This window comes from Urocampus carinirostris, chromosome 5 (assembly GCF_059441175.1).
Source record: "Urocampus carinirostris isolate Australia breed hairy pipefish chromosome 5, RoL_Ucar_1.0, whole genome shotgun sequence".
Classification (NCBI taxonomy): domain Eukaryota; kingdom Metazoa; phylum Chordata; class Actinopteri; order Syngnathiformes; family Syngnathidae; genus Urocampus; species Urocampus carinirostris.
This window is the reverse complement of record NC_142353.1, coordinates 42,212,501-42,229,899: the sequence shown is the minus strand read 5'-3', so window position 1 is coordinate 42,229,899 and position 17,399 is coordinate 42,212,501. Positions and strand designations below refer to the sequence as shown.

At 43.4% G+C, this 17,399-nt stretch overlaps 1 protein-coding gene across 1 annotated transcript in view; it reads right to left on the bottom strand.

Moving 5' to 3' along the window:
* Positions 1-8,222, bottom strand: part of zmat4a (zinc finger, matrin-type 4a) — a 96,178-nt gene extending 87,956 nt beyond the window's left edge. The window contains exon 1 of the mRNA XM_088335230.1: positions 8,093-8,222. The gene's annotated coding sequence lies outside the window, so the exon portion shown is untranslated. The remainder of the gene's footprint in view (positions 1-8,092) is intronic.
* Between the last annotated feature and the right edge of the window lie 9,177 nt (positions 8,223-17,399).

The window sequence follows — 17,399 nt, the reverse complement described above, 5'->3', positions numbered from 1 at the left end:
ACACAATGTTCCCTGTCATTTTCCTTACGGGTCTGAGCGTTCACACAAAGTCGGCGAGCAACGCTTGAAACAACAGTGAGCAACGGCAATCCCGAGGGTGGCAAGTAAATCATTATCAAACATGTCCAAAACTTGACATCAAGTTACATTTTGCTGAGTTTCCGGCAATGCAAAAATTGTTTTCACTTTTGAATGAATTGACTAATGTACTATTGCAAAGGTTGTACGGCCTTTGTTTTTACAACAATTCTTTCACAAGATTTTCTTTTTTTTTTTCCTGGTATCTTTTGACACATAATACTAACATTTTTGGGGGCTTATTTAGTCGGTTGCAAGATACAGAACTGTATTTCATCAAATTTTTAGTGGAAGTACAATGTTGGCAACAAGATTTACTTGGTATAAATGGAAATTATTTGAATGCAACACAAACTTTTTCTTCTTTTTCCCTGTTTTTTTTCTATTTTTTTAAATTCCTTTAAAAAAATCTCATTGCTTTTATTTTTATAGCTGTTACTTTTTACTTTTTGTTCTCTATTCACTTTTTTCCTTTGTTTCTTTCTTTTCCTTTTTTCTGCCTTTTTTCTGAATTTTTCCTTCTTTTTTCTCTTCCTTTTGTTTCTTTTTTCTCAGCTTTTCACTACTTTTTCATTTTGGTATTTTTTTTCTTTTTTTTTGTTCTATTTCCCCCATTTTGTGCACAATTTTACATAATATTTGGTCGTGTAGGGATTAAAGAAGCAAAAAACAACCTGAAAAGCCGTTTGGGACCCGAAAGAGCCGGTTCTCTTTAGTGAGCCGAGCCGAAGAAGCCGGTTCTCGAAAAACTCTACTGACTTTACTTTTCAACTTCGTTCGACATTGACTTCAAAATACCGCATTTAGGACACAACGTCAGGGGAACCCGTGTATTTTGACCTTCATGCACTGTAACTTTGACTTGAGTCGCTTCTTAATTAGTAATTTTGAGCCCTCATTTTTGTGCGCAGGCTAGATTTTCTTGTGCGCTGAGAATGTGCGAGCAGTGCGCAATTGCGCACGCGTGCAGCTTAGAGGAAACACTGCTCATTACAGAGCGTGGCCTTTTTTGCTTCTGGTGCAGAGCAACAAAGCCGTGACAGGATTGGAGCAGCAGTCCTCCTCAAGTTGACAATCCCATTTGCGGGAAGCGAATTTGAGTGTCACACCTAGTCAACAATGTTCAGTGTGCGACCCCGTGCAATCATCCGCTGGAGGCAAATGAGTGAAGGTCCGCAAACACGGGCCGCGTGGAAAGGTGCCAAGGTCACCAAAGCGAGTGCCGGGCAGATGTTGAGGCAACGAGCGATCGCTTGGAATTTATTTCAAGTCGAGAAAACCCGGCTTGACTGGCGCTTTGTACCAGGTGGCTCTTTAGTGCTCGGTTCCTAATAGTGGCTTCACAGAGAACTGACTTATACGCTGAGAGAGGGTTTTAACTAGGGCTGCACGATTTTGGAAAATAACCTACCGTAAATTCCGGACTATAAGCCGCTACTTTTTTCCCAGACGTTCAACCCTGCGGCTTATTCAGCGATGCGGACAATTTATGTCATTTTTCTAACAGACGCCAGCGGCGCTCGAGTACAAAAGGTAAGATTTAGACCGGTGGAATATATGTGCCGAGGAAGACTGCAACTTCTTAGCTTGTGCACAAATTAAATTAGCGTAGACATATCCTCATCATGCAAATTGCAAAAAGAAAGGCACATGACGCAGCTTTCAAGCTAAACACAATCGAGCAGCCCGAAAAAGAAGGAACCAGAGCTACTGCAAATAAACTTTACTTTGCGAGCGTGTTGCTAGCGTGTTTTTGATTAAAGGAGCGTGGGACGACGTCTATATGACAAAGTCTGTTTTCCATACTGGGGAAGATGACGTCAGTTATATGGATGAAGATGAGGACGGTTTACCGTGATTTCTACATGTACGATATGTTTTTTTTAACAGACCCGTTTACTGTGTTGCGAGCGTGTCGCTAGTAGCGTTTTGCTACCCTTCACAGGCACGGTTTGGGATGAAAGTTATAATATTATCATTAAAGCTTTGAAAACTCTCTCGGTGTAAATATGTGTAACCATGTATAATATGTATTTGCAACTGTATATTTTTCTAATGTATTTATTTGAGACACTTATTCTGATATGTTTTGCGAATTAAAAAAGAGGGGCGGAGCAAACGCGGGCTGACGGGAAGTGGGGTAAAGGTGAGTGAGACCTGTTGTCGCGGCGGACAATAGTTTTGTCTTTGTCATATTTTATTAGTATTTTTGTAATATTACTGTAGTTGTGTTTGTGTATAGTATCTTTTTAGTATTTGTATGCTGTTTTTTTTCTTTTCCGAACAAAAGCAAAATAATGTACGAGGTCCCTGTTTTTAAGCAATATATTTTATATTTAGTTTTGTAGTGCTTTTGTAGTTTTACTGTAGAAGTTTTTTTCTTCATTGTACACACACGAAAGTGTCAATGCGGACAAAGTTTGCACTAAAAAAGTTAAGCGCTCTTTGGTGCCCCCTAGTGGTCGCCTTGCCCTAAGCAGCCACTTAGTTCGCTTATGCCACAGGTATCAAACAGGCGGCCCGCGGGCCAGATCAGGCCCACTAAGGGATTGAATCCGGCCTGCGAGACAACACTCAGAAGCGCAAGAGAAAAACAAGCTGCAGGTTGAAATATGTCAACTTGATGTTGCCAAAGCCAGGTGCCTCTCACAAAGACACTGTACGTATTTATTTCTCTCTCTCTCTCTCTCTCTCTCTCTCTCTCTCTCTCTCTCTCTCTCTCTCTCTCTCTCTCTCTCTCTCTCTCTCTCTCTCTCTCTCTCTCTCTCTCTCTCTTTCTTTTCCACCCTTTTTCTCCCACTCTGTCTCTGTCTCTTTCACTCTCTGTGTCTCTCTTTTTCTCTTCCTTTGTCTCCTTTATCTCTTTCTCTCTCTGTGTCTTTTAACTTCTTTTGCTCTAACTTCCTTTTTTCTTTTTCTCTTTTTTCTTTGTCTCTTCATACCCTTCACGCTTTCTTTTCTCTTTTCTCTCCTTCTGTCTTTCTATTTCTTTTTGGATTTCTTTCTTCCTCTCCCTATCTTTTCCCCCTCTCTCACGACTTTTTATCTTTTGTTTCTAACGCTCTCTCCTTTCTCTCTTTTTCTTTCTTTGTTCCACCCTCTCTCCTTTTCCCACCCTCTTTCTCTTATTTCTTTATCTCTTTTTCTTTCTTTTTAATCTACTAGTCCGGCCCCTGACAGAATGTTTGTTCTATTGTGTGGCCCCCGAGTTAAAATGAGTTTGACACCCCTGGCTTATGTCTTGGGTGGGCTCCATAGATAGGTGAAGCACAGCCTCCCCTGAATGCACATCACTTCAGTTCACTGTCTTTGTTGAGTTATTATCTTTTATCTTTTTATCTCATTGTAACTAAAAAAAATTGTAAGGTGGACCTTATACTTTACTTATAATAATACACACTATCAAATACATTAATTTATAAATACTCATTTAAAACATACCTCATGCAGACCAAGATTCAACACTCAAATAAACCACAATGGGTCCCTCTTGTGGTCTGTAAAAAGTTAGTGATGAGGATTAAACTTTTAAGACTTTTTCATTAACACAGAATTCATTTTAATTCATGTCATCTTCACCCAAAATTCCAATTTCATTACAAAGCTTTTTCATGGTGATGAAAGTGGAGAACTGAAGAACTGTGAGGGCGTCATGAAGTCAGCACGTGACAGGCAGATCATTTAATTCAGACTTGATTATTACTGGAGAGTGGTGTGCACATTTAGGCACAAGGGGGTGCTACATCTGCTGTCCCTTTTCAGGTGCCCTGTTTTAAAAGTTTTTGGTGATGGAGTACATCGTTGTTTTTATGTAAATGTATACAGTTCATTTGTATTCAAATATCCATCCATTATCTGCACCGCTTATCCTCAGTAGGGTCACGGGGGTGCTGGAGCCCATCCCAGCTATCTTTGGGCAGTGGGCATGGGACACCCTGAAGTGGTTGCCAGCCAGTTGCAGGGCATACAGAAACAGACAATTTGCTCGCTCATTCACATCTAGGGACAATTTGGACATGCATGTTTTTGGAATGTGGGAGGAAACCAGAGTACCCAAAGGTAACCCACACAAGCACGAGGATTACATGCAAACTCCACCCAGGAAAGTTTGATCTCAATACCTCAGAACTGTGCGGCACACGCGCTAACCACTGTTCTGCCATGCTGCCCGTACTCAAATATATAATAAACAAATAATGGCTTGATGTGTTTATGTTAAGTAAGCTTAAACGTATTTACTCAAGGTGTGTATTTCGAATCAGTTTGATGTTCCTTTTGGCGTCTCTTAGTCTTCCAGTCTTTGTTTAAAGGTGTTGGGGGGGTGGTCTATGGTCTTTGGTGTTTTGTCTTTCACCTTTTGTCTCAACATACCAGTACTTTTGCATGTTTTCTTGTTTCAATAAAACACAAAGGCAGGCTGGGGAAAAGCCAGAAGGAGCGTGGCCAGCGAGACGAAAGGTAGTAAGTTATCCGCTCTTCCCGATCCTTCTCCAACTGCAGTTGTAAAAAAAACTAAGCAAGTCTTCCTTCTACTGTCAGCCAATATTTTTTTAGCGTTTTTTTTTCCGTTTTAGACCCAACAGTTTAATACTGACTGAGAGTATTTTACATAAATTGAACCTGTAACCTCTTTGAATTTTAGTTTTTTTTCCACATCAAAGAGAAAATAATTTACAAGAAAAATGAGATAACATTTCAGACACAACATGGCCAGTCACCAAGAACTACCTTGCAGATATGATGGCCCTTAACACAATGTTCACTATGTTGTTATCAATGACAATAAAGATAGTTATAATTCTAAAAATCACATTAGGATGATATTTGTTATATCATTCTATTTCTTAATTCTACAATATCTATATTGTCTTATTTCTGCAATATTCTATATGTTTCCAACATAATGTAGAAAAAGTGTTACGAAAGAAATATGCGTCAAATAATGCAATTTATCTATTTATCTGCATAGTAACGTTTAATTTCTATATAAGTAATTGCATACATGAGGAAAAGTACCCCTTTTCAGAGCATATGCCCCCCAAAAATGTCTGCTCTTACTACTATTGGGTATATTGTGAATAGAGATTAGACGTAAGATTGGGCCTAAAAATCCAGCCCGACTCTACCTGCGCCAGCGGGTATTAAAGCCTGAACCCGTCGAGCTCGACCACTTAACTTGATTTGAGCGACCGAGCCCGAAGCAAACCCGAAATTTCATATTTTATTTGTGAGGACACGGGAGGATGAGGGGGGACTTTGGGCGACTTCCCCGAATTTCAGACGGGCTTGGGTTCAGGCTTAAGATCTTACCTCTAATAGAGATTCATGAAGTAAAAACATTTGGAAAAACATTTCGAAGTAAATAAAGCTGTAATCAATAAACGTGAAAAAGAGTAAATAGACAGCACTTTATTGTTTTGCCATTTTTAAATCTCCAAGCTATTAAAAGGATCCTTTAAAACCAAAAACTGCTCAGGATTTTAATTTCGGCCAGGTAGCACAGCACCAAGACGTACCCTAGTCCCTAGGTCAGTGTTCTCCAACCTTTTTGAAGTGAAGGCGCACTTTTCTTTCATTTAAAAATCTCGAGGCACACCATTAAACAATTAAACATTTTTTAAAATGTATTTCAAACAAAAATGTCTTGTTTTTTTATTCAAATTGTTTCATCTAAACTGTCAGTATAACATTTTTATATAAGGTGTGGTCACTGTGGTTCCATCCATCCATCCATTATCTGCACCGCTTATCCTCAGTTGGGTCACGGGGGTGCTGGAACCCATCCCAGCTATCTTCGGGCAGTGGGTAGGGGACACCCTGAACCGGTTGCCAGCCAGTCGCAGGGTACACAGAGTCAGACAACTCACTCGCTCATTCCCACCTAGGGACAATTTGGACCAGCCAATTAACCTGACATGCATGTTTTTGGAATGTGGGAGGGAGGAAACCAGAGTGCCCGGAGGAAACCCAAGCTAGCACGGGGAGAACATGCAAACTCCGCACAGGAAGGTTGGTAGCTGGATTGGAACCCATGACCTCAGAACTTTGCCGCACACGCGCTAACCACTGCCCTGCCGTGCAGCCCGACTGTGGTTCAGGTGGTAAAATTAGTAAAAAAATTGTTTTTAATATATTTTAACACGTTTTTCAAGTTTTGCTGTGTATATATATATATATATATATATATTTATTTTTTTTAAATACTTTAACAAAATTGATCAATCAGTTCAACCATTTTTAAACTTTTGTAAAAATGTTTTTCTAAAAAAAACAAGTCAGCAAAATGATGTGCAAGATTTTTACTTGATTTATATTGAAATGGGTTTTATCAGTCTTAAACTGCTTCATCAAAAAGGGGGTTATTAAACATACTCTGCTACATCCATGAGCAGATTATTTGTGAAAAAAAATAAGGAATCATCTGCCACCTTATTTACAGTCATGTAAAGTAAGCTTAAACGTATTTACTCAAGGTGTGTATTTCTAATCAGTTTGATGTTCCTTTTGGCGTCTCTTAGTCTTCCTGTCTCTGTTTAAAGGTGTTGGTGGGTGGTCTTTGGTCTTTTGTCTTTCGCCTTTTAGCTGAAAGAAAGCAACAAGATCGAGAAATGGCATGCTTTTTTTGTTGTTGTTTTTTGCGAAGGTAAGGTTGGGCCGGTTCCTGCGGCATACTAGACAAGGTCTCTCGGCACACCAGTGTGCCCCAGAACACTGGTTGAAAAACCCTGCCCTAGGTAGGAGTAACCCATCTCGATTCACCAGAATTGAAAAGTCACCTTGAGGAAATCATTTTTCATCCACCTGCAGTCCCCATCCTCTTGTTTTCTATTTTTTTGTTTTCCGGAATTAAAACCACAAAATGCAACCTCACTGTAAAATGTGAACCTGGAGTGCCACATCCAATTTTCACAATATGTTCACCTAATTTTGTAACAATGACAATATAGGTATTTTCTATTCTATTCTATTCTAATATTTAGAAGAGTGTAGCAAGATCCACTTGGATCCTCTTCCAACATACCTGTCAACCTGTACGTTTTTGCCGTACAAAGTTTGTTTATTATCCATTTTAAGACGTGTACGACGTACAAGAAAATCTTTACGGAAAAACGCAAATTTGTCAATTATGGGTACCATCCGGTATACACCGACGATCACCAAACGGCAAATCAATCAAGTCAAACGAGTTCGCCGCGGTAGCCTCTATCTCGGTATCGTTTTTTTCGTAGCAAACGAAGCGAGCGGTTTAATGCTACTGTGCCCATGCGTCTGCCGCCTCGGATTTCATGTGGTAGTTATGTAGTGAAAGGAAGTCCGTCTCTTTTTAGAGAAGCGGCTTTTTCGGCTCAACTCATTAAAGAGAGTCGGCTCTCAAACGGCTCACTTGCTTTGATGCATTATATTACGAATTATGATGTTGCATAAAGAAGTTAAGAAAAAACGGAAGTATAAAAGGAGAAAATGAAATTGTGGTGATCTCTTTAATTATATACCACCAATAACGCAGAAAATGAATTAATAAATTGAATAAAAAAATGTATTATTCTACTAAATTATATTTGAATGTATTTTTTCCTTCTACAGTGAACGTCCAAGCGACTTCTTTTTTGAACTTCTTTTATAATAAACCTCATTCATGTCGAGCAACTCAGTATCTCACAACCAAATGTTAATGATCAATATATATGATATAACGAAACACATGTACAGTATAACATGTTAAACTACATAGATAAACACGTTTAAAAAAATATAGTGTAAGATTATTTTGTATTTTGTAAGGGAAAATACGAGTTTGTAAGGGCATGGAGCCCTGGAGCTTGACAGGTATGAGTACTACAAGTACAGTGCGCATTGAGCAACCACGGCAACTAAATCTCTGCAACCAACACTCCAAATCTCCAACATAAGCATGCAACACCACAGTCCTGCTTCCCTACTCCTGCAGAATGCTCCCTCGTCAGTTCCACTAAGAACATGCAAAAAAAATCAGAAAAAGCGCGGCAAACAGTACCTGTGACTCTATGCGTAAACTCTCACAGGAATGCGTCAGGAATAGCGCACGTTGATGCTGCACTTGAAGGGATAGAATCCATTCACTAGAGCCGCCAGGACGGCAACAGAGCGAGCGGGAGATGCGTCTTGCAGCCCACTCACTACATTATAGTACAATCTGGCACTAGGCTCCGCCCATCTCTTCTCCCATTGGCTGAAGCGTCTTATCAACACGCACAATGCAGTCTGAATTAAAGCCATGTCAAGTCATGTTTATTTGTATAGAGCTTAATCACAAAGAGTCTCAAAGGGCTGCACAGACCACAGATTATTGCAAACTACAGACTATTATTACACCATCCCCTGATCTAAAACCGACACGAGGGCAAGGAAAAACTCAAAAACCTCAAGTCAAGTCATGATTATTTGTCACGCCCTTAATCACAAAGAGTGTCAAAGGGCTGCACAGACCACAGATTATTGCAAACTACAGACTATTTTTACACCATCCCCTGATCTAAAACCTGCATGAGGGCAAAGAAAAACTCAAAAATGTCAAGTCAAGTCATAATTATTTGTATAGCCATTAATTACAAGGAGTCTAAAGGGCTGCACAGACCACAGATTATTGCAAACTACAGACTATTTTTACACCATCCCCTGATCTAAAACCTGCATGAGGGCAAAGAAAAACTCAAAAATGTCAAGTCAAGTCATGATTATTTGTATAGCTATTAATCTTAAGAAGTCTAAAGGGCTGCACAGAACCCAGACTATTGCACACTATAGTCAATTATTACACAATCCCCTGATCTAAAACCTACATGAGGGCAAGGAAAAACTCAAAAACCTCAACATGAGGAAAATGAAGAAACCTTGAGAAGGGAACTCATATGCGGTCATCCCCCTTCTAGGATGACCAGGCTGCAATGAAAGTTGCATCAACAAACTATAAAATTAAAACCAAATTAAAATAATTTAAGAACAATCAAGGTCGACAATTATAGTTGGACACTAATCAAGCATTGTTGATCGATTTATAATAATAATGTGTATCTGGGAAGGCCAATGTGATGTCACAACATGATGTATGTGCCCAAGCCACTTCAAAATAGAATGCTACTAATAGTAAAACAAAGCTTTCAGCCAGAATTGGTTACAGTTATAGCGACTATTTAAAGCAGTGGTCCCCAAACTACGGCCCGCGGGCCGGATACGGCCGGCCTCCACATTTGGTCCGGCCCCCTGAACAATACCAGAAAGCATTTTGATTTTTTTTTTCATATATGTGTATTTGTATTTGATAATATAGTTGGACTTTTGCAATAAAATGTTCCTTAGTTATGAACTATTTTCATTATTAACTATTAGTAACAATTTTATACGGCGTAACAAGGGTTGCTGACTCGCTGAAATGTTATATTTTCGGATTTTGGTGTCGTTTTGTAAAGCAGAAAAAGCGAAGTACCAGTATATGACCGCTAGATGACATAGTCTCACAGGTCAGAGAAGGGTGTTTGGGCCAAGTCTCACGGGACCTCACGTGATTTAATGAGACTTGCTCAATAAATGATCCTTAATGTCAACAAGTAAATGGTGTCGTGTGAGACTGACATTTACCATCTATTTTGCAGGTGAGATGTTTATACTGGTAACACACTTACTGTGAGGAGGATAATATGTGAAAATATGTTTGTAAAGGTTGTTTGTGACGTCTGTAAAGTTTACAAAATTAAAATAGTACGAGTGAGTCGTCCGTTAGCATAAGCAATAGAGTGAGGTATGCTACGTTATGCGGGACTGGGATGTTAATATAGTCAAGTCAAGTCAAGTCAAATTTATTTATATAGCCCTTAATCACAAAAATGTCTCAAAGGACTGCACAGGATTACAGTTACAAAATTACACAATTACCTGATCTTAAACTAGCAAACCAGCATGCGGGCAAGGAAAAACTCAAAAACCTCAGTGTGAGGAGAAAAGAGAAACCTTGAGAAAGGACCTCACATGTGGTAATCCCCCTTCCAGGATTGAACAGGGTGAATTACAATTAGCATTACTGTACACAGAATAGTAAACACTAGGTAAGATGTTGAAAATGTCCGGAAAGAGCATGACATCAACGACGACGCCAGCTGGTAAATGCAGGGGTTGACATGCTGCAGGTCAGACCCCGGTCCGCTGACCCATCCCAAATCATCCTTCTCCTTCGTATCAGCCAGGCAGGCCTCAGAAAAAGACAGGACAAAACAGAATACGAGGTGGGCATCAATCATATGCTTTGGAATAGAAGTGTGTCTTAAGCCTCAATTTAAAAACTTCCGTTGAGGTTGCAGATCTAATCTCCAGAGGCAGGGCATTCCACAACACCGGGGCCCGGATGGAGAACGCTCTCGAGCCCGCAGACTTCTTGGCTCTCGGAATCACAAGTAGACCGGCATTTTCCGAGCGCAGACTCCGTGCAGGAACATAGGGGGAAATCAAATCAGAGAGATAAGAGGGTGCAAGCCCATGCAAACATTTATATGTTAATAAGAGAACCTTAAAGTCACATCTTAAGTGGACTGGGAGCCAGTGCAAGTTGGCCAATACAGGTGTAATATGCTCAAACTTTTTAGTCTTAGTCAAAAGTCTAGCTGCCGCATTCTGAACCAGCTGCAAACTTTTAATGCTAGACATCGGGAGACCAGAAAGCAATACATTACAGTAATCAAGCCGAGAAGTAATAAACGCATGAATTAAAATCTCTGCATCTGATTGGGACAGCATTGAACGAATCTTCGCAATATTACGGAGGTGGTAGAAAGCTATTCTAGTAATATTTTTCACATGTAACTGAAACTACAGATTAGGATCAAATATAACACCTAGATTTTTGACCGAGTCACTATGGGTGATATTACATTTGTCTAGGTTCAGGGTAATGTTTGAAAACAAATGACGACAGTGAGCTGGACCAATAATCAACATTTCAGTTTTTTCTGGGTTAAGGCGTAAAAAATTATTTGACATCCATCTTTGAATCTCAGTAAGGCAATCCTCCAGATTTCTAAAACTTAAATGTCCAGTTTTTTCCAGTGGCACATACAGTTGAGTGTCATCTGCATAGCAATGGAAACTAATATTATACTTGCGGATAATGTCACCAAGCGGGATCATATAAATACTAAAAAGAAGGGGGCCAAGTACAGAGCCTTGAGGAACACCACAAGGGACATTAGATTGTTTAGAGGTCATATTGCCATAGTTAACACATTGCATCCTGTCTGACAGGTAGGACCTAAACCACGAGAGTACAGTTCCTGAGATACCAATGCGTTCTAGACGAATCAATAATATGTTGTGGTCGACCGTATCAAAAGCAGCGCTGAGATCCAGCAGCAGTAACATTGATGAGGCACCAGAATCTATTGTTAAAAGGAGATCATTGGTTACTTTTGCAAGGGCTGTCTCAGTAGAATGATTTGCTCTAAATGCTGACTGGACAGTTTCAAAAAGGTTATTTTCTGACATGAAGTCATTTAGCTGCTGTGCAACGACCTTTTCAAGTAATTTCGCAAGAAATGGCAGATTTGACACTGGCCTATAATTACCTAGGCTTTCTGGGTCAAGGTTAGGTCGCTTAAGCGTGGGTTTAATGACGGCAGACTTGAAGGCTACAGGAACAATACCCGAGGATAGCGATATATTAATAATATTTAAAACTGATGGTCCTAAGATCTCAAACAGATCCTTCACCAGTGAAGCTGGAAACGGATCAAGCAGGCACGTAGTTTGTTTGGCCCTACTGACCATCTGTGTTAGATTATCAAGGGACAATTCATTGAAACTGGAGAATGTTTCTAAACAACCGCTGACACAGTCCATACCTAGCACCTCCACATCTTTGATATAGGAGGAGGAAACAGAGCGTTCTTTTAAAATTTCATTCCTGATTAGTTGAATCTTTTTATTAAAAAATTCCATAATGTCATTAGCAGAATGAGTGCAACCATTTGGGTTAAGTTGTTGTCTGGTAAGTTTCGCCACTGTGTCAAATAAAAATTTTGGATTATTCTTATGTTCAACAATAATCTTAGAGAAATACGAAGCTTTAGCTGAGGCAAGAGCTACTTTATATTTCAGCAAACTGTCACACCAGGCCAGTCGAAAAACCTCCAGCTTAGTAGTGCGCCATTTTCGTTCAATTTTTCTGCAACTTTGTTTGAGTAACCTAGTTTCTTCAGTAAACCAAGGTGTATTCTTCTTGGGTCGGAATTTATACTTTAGGGGCGCCACAGAATCAAGAACATTTACCAAAGCAGTATTGAAGTTGTTTGTAAGTGAGTCAACAGACCCAGTGTACGAAGGGAAGGCTGCAGTTACCGTAGGTAATAATTCTTTTAAGGCTAACACCGTTTTAGGGCGGATATTGCGACTGCTAAAGCCTATATTTTCCTTATCACAGTAAACATTAAACAGCACCTCACATTTAACAAAATAGTGATCAGAGATGGCATTAGGATACGGTAACACTGTAACATTTGAGGCTACTACGCCACGGGTCAGGACAAGATCTAGAGTGTTCCCATCTTTATGAGTTGGCACATCAACTATTTGATTGAAACCAAATGTATCCATCAGTGACTTAAATGCAATTGCAAGTGAATTTGATGGGGAGTTTATGTGAACATTAAAATCACCAATAATTACAACATTATCCGCATACGTAACTAAGTCTGTTAACAAATCAGAGAATTCTTCCAAAAAATTTGAGTATGGTCCAGGTGGGCGATACACAACAACTACATAAATTGGTGTTGACATTAAGGACCTCATAACAAGTGCTTCAAACGTTTTAAAACTAGTAGGGGTATTAGAAGTAAATTTCAACCTATTTTCCGATATAAGAGCAACACCTCCACCTTTTTTGCATGGTCGTGCCAAGTGCGCACTCACAAAGTTAGGGGGAGAAGCCTCATTTAACACTACAAACTCATTTGGTTTCAACCAGGTCTCACAAAGGCCAATAAGGTTAAGATTGTGTTCATTAATAAGGTCATTAACAAGTAAAGCTTTGGAGGCTAGTGATCTAATATTAAGAAGGCCAAGCTTCAGCACTGTGGACTGAGCTGAAACCCTTCGCGAGTTTTGCACCTTAGTGGTAACCACCACAGGATTCGACTGCCGGTCCCGGGTCTTGTGCCTTGCATGACGGCAGATGCGGCCCGAATTCCACACCACAGGAATATTGTTGACCGGTGGAGTAGCAGGATGACTATTGGTAGAAAATAATGTTATTTCTTCTCCCTCCTCACCTAACAAGGGAGAAACAGAGGTAAGAGGCACAGAAGAAGATGCTATAGAATAGTATAAATCAGGGTGTATGGTGCAGTCAGTAGAACACTCTAAACTACAAAAACTATGTGAATTGCATGAATCTAGCATAGCGCTAGTTAGCTCTAGCGTTACAGACTCCACACCCATGGTAACAGGTTCACTAATCACCTGTGACCTGGCCTGCACTAGTGTATCCTGTCATGGAAGGCTTAAACAGTAATCTATATTTTTAGAAAGAGTGAGAGCACCTTCCCAGTTAGGGTGAAGGCCGTCTCTCCTCAGCAGGTCAGGTCGGCCCCAGAAAGCAGGCCAGTTATCCACAAACCTAAATCCCTTCTGATTGCAAAAACTTGCCAGCCATCGGTTAAGCGAGACTAGTCTGCTAAACCTCTCATCATTGCCTCTCGCAGGCAAGGGGCCAGAGACAATTACTCGATGCCGACTCATCTTTCTGGCGAGATTACAGGTCCTAGCAATATTTTTCTTTGTAATCTCAGATTGTCTCATTCTAGTATCATTGGAGCCGACGTGAATGACTATATCGGTGTAGCTAGCCCTGTCCTGGTGTCTAGGTTTGCTCGTCAGCTCCCTCAAATTAGCCTCAATGTCGGGTGCTCTGGCCCCAGAAATACACATAACCGTGGCTGGGGTGCTAAGCTTTATGTTACGGGTGATGGAGTCACCTATAACTAGGGTGCGGGAGCCAGTAGACCGGGGTGGAGTGGGACTAGCTAGGGGGCTGAACTTGTTATGCGTCTGAATTGGCTCACCGCGATTAGCATGCCGTTTAGGGCTAATGCTAACCGGACTAGCAGGTTCGCTACAACCCACGCTAGCAGTGGTGTCCGAGGCACCTAACATTTTCCGTTTAAACTGCTCTAGCTCACGGACACGTCCCTCTAGAAGGGCAACCTGCCTACGGACACGGGAGCAACCTTTACAGCAACCCATACTTACTTGTAAGCGTCGGATGCCAAGAGCGTCCTAGCAGCCGTGGGAGGGGATATCCTTCAACAACGATCGGCAGCAGCTTCCGACTGTAAAAACAATTGTGCGCGGCACTTACCTTGCGCCAATCGTCCGAGATACTTACCCGAAACTTTTCAAGATAAAAAGTCTCAATCCAGAATTCTGCTAAAGTAGGAATCTGAAACAATCTCGTAGACGCGACGACGTGAGCAACACAAAATTCCCGCCACTCGATAACCCGGAACCGGAAGTGTATAGTATTTTGTCCTGTACTCGGACTTACACCAATGTCCAGAAGTTTTCCACATCCCCAAATATGTATATTTGGTTACCATATAACACAAAGTGAATTGTTTTGGAAGGTACGGCAGGCCTCCTCCTTGATCTGCTACCTTATCGTGGTGGAGGAGTTTGTGTGTCCCAATGATCCTAGGAGCTATGTTGTCGGGGGCTTTAAGCCCCTGGTAGGGTCACCCATGGCAAACAGGTCCTAGGTGAGTGGCCAGACAAAACGCAGATCAGAAGACCCCTAATGATGAGAGAAAACTTTGGTCCTCGATTTCCCTCGCCCGGACGCGGGTTACCGGGGCCCCCCTTCTGGAGCCAGGCCTGGAGGTGGGGTCCGCTGGCGAACGCCTGGTGGCCGGACCCTTACCCACGGGGGCCGGCCGGGCACAGCCCGAAGGGACGACGTGGGACCCTCTTCCCATGGGCTCACCACCTGTAGGAGGGGCCAAAGGGGTCGGGTGCGCAGAGAGCTGGGTAGCAGCCAAGGGAGGGGTCCCTGGCGCGACGATCCCCGGCTACAGAAACTGGCTTTTGGGACATGGAACGTCACCTCTCTGGCAGGGAAGGAGCCCGAGTTGGTGCGTGAGGTTGAGAAATTCCGACTAGATATAGTCGGACTCACCTCTACGCACGGCTTGGGCTCTGGTACCAGTCCTCTCGAGAGGGGTTGGACTCTCTTCCACTCTGGAGTTGCCCGTGGTGAGAGGCGCAGAGCCGGTGTGGGCATATTAATTGCTCCACGGCTCGGCGCCTGTACGTTGGGGTTCACCCCGGTAGACGAGAGGGTAGCCTCCCTCCGCCTTCGGGTGGGGGGACGGGTCCTGACTGTTGTTTGTGCTTATGCACCAAATAGCAGTTCGGAGTACCCACCCTTCTTGGGGTCCTTAGAGGGTGTACTTGAGAGCGCGCCCCCTGGGGACTCCCTCGTACTGCTGGGAGACTTCAACGCTCACGTGGGCAATGACAGTGAGACCTGGAGGGGCGTGATTGGGAAGAACGGCCCCCCTGACCTTAACCCGAGTGGTGTTTCGTTATTGGACTTCTGTGCTCGTCACGGTCTGTCCATAATGAACACCATGTTCAGACATAAGGGTGTCCATATGTGCACTTGGCACCAGGACACCCTAGGCCGTAGTTCGATGATCGACTTTGTCATCGTTTCATCAGACCTGCGGCCGCATGTTCTGGACACTCGGGTGAAGAGAGGGGCGGAGCTGTCAACTGATCACCACCTGGTGGTGAGTTGGCTTCGATGGTGGGGGAAGATGCCGGCCCGACCCGGCAGACCCAAGCGTGTTGTGAGGGTCTGTTGGGAAAAGCTGGCAGAATCTCCTGTTAGAAGAAGTTTCAATTCACACCTCCGGCAGAACTTCGCCCATGTCCCGAGGGAGGCGGGGGACATTGAGTCTGAGTGGACTATGTTCCGCGCCTCCATTGTCGAGGCGGCTGATCGGAGCTGTGGCCGCAAGGTAGTCGGTGCCTGCCGCGGCGGCAACCCTCAGACCCGTTGGTGGTCACCGGCGGTGAGGGATGCCGTCAAGCTGAAGAAGGAGTCTTATCGGGCCTTCCTAGCCTGTGGGACTCTGGAAGCAGCTGGCAGGTATCGGCTGGCCAAGCGGAATGCGGCTTTGGCGGTTGCCGAGGCAAAAACTCGGGCGTGGGAGGAGTTTGGAAAGGCCATGGAAGCCGACTTCCGAACGGCTTCGAGGAAATTCTGGTCCACCATCCGACGTCTTAGGGGGAGGAAGCGGTGTGCCATCGACACTGTGTATAGTGCCGATGGGGCGCTGCTGACCTCGACCCGGGACGTTGTAAATCGGTGGGCGGAGTACTTCGAAGACCTCCTCAATTCCACCGGCACGTCTTCCTCTGGGGAAGCAGAGCCTGAGGACTCTGGGTTGGGCTCTCGTATCACTGGGGTTGAAGTCACCGAGGTTGTCAAAAAACTCCTCGGTGGCAGGGCCCCGGGGGTCGATGAGATCCGCCCAGACTTCATTAAGGCTCTGGATGTTGTGGGCGTGTCATGGTTGACGCGCCTCTGCAACATCGCGTGGACATCGGGGACAGTGCCTCTGGACTGGCAGACTGGGGTGGTGGTTCCCGTCTTTAAGAAGGGGGACCGGAGAGTGTGTTCCAACTACAGGGGAATCACACTTCTCAGCCTCCCTGGTAAGGTCTATTCAGGGGTACTGGAGAGGAGGGTCCGCCAGGAAGTCGAATCTCGGATTCAGGAGGAACAGTGTGGTTTTCGTCCTGGCCGTGGAACACTGGACCAGCTCTATACACTCTTCAGGGTCTTTGAGGGTGCATGGGAGTTTGCCTGTCCGGTCTACATGTGTTTTGTGGACTTGGAGAAGGCATTCGACCGTGTTCCTCGGGAGGCCCTGTGGGGGGTGCTTCGGGAGTATGGGGTACCGCACAGTCTTATCCGTGCTGTGCGGTCCCTGTATGCCCGGTGCCAGAGTCTGGTCCGCATTGCCGGCAGTAAGTCGGATTCGTTCCCGGTGAGGGTTGGGCTCCGCCAGGGCTGCCCTTTGTCACCGATTCTGTTCATAACTTTTATGGACAGAATTTCTAGGCGCAGCCTTGGCGGGGGTGGAGTCCGGTTTGGGGGCCTCAGCATTGCGTCACTGCTTTTTGCAGATGATGTGGTGTTGTTGGCTTCCTCAGCCCGTGATCTTCAGCTCTCGCTGGAGCGATTCGCAACCGAGTGTGAAGCGGCCGGGATGGGGATCAGCACCTCCAAGTCC